Below are 2,594 nucleotides of genomic sequence, written 5' to 3'. Positions count from 1 at the left end.
GGTGTGAAGGCAGGACAATCTAACCAATGAAATGTAAGGAAATAGACTCTATGAACTATGAAGATATTTTTCATCCATAATCAAGAGGCTAAAGAGAGAAATATCCAACATACTCTATTTCAACATATGTAGCATTTTGTTTACATTAACATCTGTAATTATCTAAACCTTCTTGATACTATTAGAAGTGACTTCTGCCCCATGAGGACAGCAAAGCACAAGGATGGCAGTCCTGGGGTCCTTAGTGGCCATGTTATACTACTGAAATAATTAAGCTTGCTTATAGGCTGCATAGTGTGTCAGGAGGTCACATCTAACTGTGATTAACCAATCTCTGGCCAAATAATTTACTTGATCACCTAATATAGATGAGCCTGATCCCTGTTTTGAAGCAAAATTGTATTTTCACAAAAATTCTTGTTCTTGTAATGAAGCATAATTATCTTTCAAGAAAATAAAGCTAAATGGTAGACAATTCGGCCTCCTTCAGATAAAACACTCCCAAATCCGTGAAAACACTCATAATCTAGCATAAGGATTGACAAGCACTTTCTTTAAAGGATCAGATAGTAACCATTTCAGCTCTATGGCCATGCTGTGTGATCTTTATGTAGTGCAAAAGCAGGAAGGCACAATACATGAGTGAATGGGCATTACTCTCTCCTAATAAAACTTTATTTACAAAAAAGCAAAGTCTCAGATGTAGTCTGTCAGATATAGTTTGCCATTCCTAGTCTAGAGCCCTCAAATGCATCCATTTAACGCTAAAGCCCTCTGATAGCTTCCCTATATAACTTGTGCCCTGTCTACCTTTTAGCCTTTAACTTGTACCACTCTTGATGCCAGCCAGCATGGCCATCTTTTTATTTATAAACTGTGTTTCCCCACCTCTATGCACACCCCAACTTTAAGGTCTTTACATATGATGATCTCTTTTCCCCCAGTGGTTTCTCTTGGTATGTCATGACTGGCTTTGTCTCAGGATTAATGATTAAATATGTCATTGTCATATCTTTTCTTTTCTTTTTTTTTTTTTTTTTGAGACAGGGTTTCTCTGTGTAGCTTTGGAGCCTGTCCTGGAACGAACTGTGTAGCCCAGGCTGGCCTTGAACTCATAGAAATCCACCAGCCTCTGCCTCCCGAGTGCTGGGATTAAAGGCGTGCACCACCACTGCCTGGCTAAATATATCATATCTTAAGGAGATTTTTCCTCTGCACTTGAGACTGAGCACATTGGTCTCCCCAAGTTGCTCCTCTTTCCATTCACTGACTTTCTTTCCTTCGTTGGTTTCCTCAGTCTGCATCTCTACTGCTCCACTATCCATCTTTGCCCCACTAGAAGCAAGCCTCTTCAGGTCAAGGACCTTAACTATCCTGGTACACTGTATTTCTCAAGTCTGGACACAGAAAAGAGTCATTTGTTGACTGCTGAATATATGGAACACTTTTGGTCTATTGTTGGCTTAAGGAACTGTTTGATAAGATTTTTAAAATATGATCCTTAATACACAAATACTTTCTTTCCAACCTTGCTGCATACTGCTATCCATAACCCATGACTTCCTTCAGAGACAACATACTTTGCTAGTGTTGGGTAAAATGTATACTTGAATATGTAAGTAGATTACCAACAGAAAATGCTAATAATTGCCAGCTGCTTGCCACTCTCAATGAAACAAGTTCAGTAACTTAATCTTTCAACTGGGAGAAGGTGTGTTCCTATCTGCTGTACTTAGAAAATAACTGAGCCCACATCTACTCAAAGCTCAAGCCGAGTGTTTGGAAGCCAGGCAATGGCAACTTTGGTGGCATGGGGAGGAGAATCCATGTCTTTTGATGGAGTCTTTGCTTGATGAACTCTCATGCGTGGTGGTTTTTAACCAGGAATCTAACCTATGATAAGGAATGTGTTCCACTGTTTCTACTTTAAAAAGTCCCAAGTATAGCTTGCAAGTACAATGTAGTTTGGGACTAATTCTTACTATGGGTTAATACTAGTTTTTCCAAATTTTTGGATTATCTTCTCCACAGTCTTCGGTGTATGAGTCACTCCCACTCTTGACAATTGCCTGCTTTGCTCTGGCCACTTGCCCAGCCTTTTTCAGACCAGGAAATGTAGTTAAAATATAATCTAGCACTTGACTAAAATATTTAGAAAAAAGGAAGAGAAAGAGAGAGAGGAGAAGAGGGTCTTCTCATTAAAATGCTAGGCACTTTAATGAAGCTCCCACTCAAATATTTCTTTAAACCCCTCCCCTCCCCAGGGATACATTAGAAAACAAAACAAAAATGTCCCTAATAAAGGGAAGAACCACACAGAAGGAAATGTGAATGGCGACTCCCCTTAATGCTTCCTTCCCCTTGATCCCGAGCTTGTTCCCCTACTGGAAGGTCATTTTCCAGCATTTTAAAAATCTCTCCTCTCAGCTTTCATGTGGAAGCAGAATGTCTTTCCTGCTCAGAAAGCAGACATCGAATTGATGTACACATGAACTTTAGTCATTTCAGCTGGCCACGGCCAAGGCTTCTCTGCTTACGTAACAAGCATTGTGAGCCAGTGTTAAAAAGGCTATTTTGGTCCAGTCCTAGCTCCA

This window comes from Peromyscus maniculatus, chromosome 19 (genome assembly GCF_049852395.1).
Source record: "Peromyscus maniculatus bairdii isolate BWxNUB_F1_BW_parent chromosome 19, HU_Pman_BW_mat_3.1, whole genome shotgun sequence".
NCBI lineage: Eukaryota > Metazoa > Chordata > Mammalia > Rodentia > Cricetidae > Peromyscus > Peromyscus maniculatus.
The sequence above is the reverse complement of the archived record's forward strand: the minus strand, read 5'-3'. Positions refer to the sequence as shown.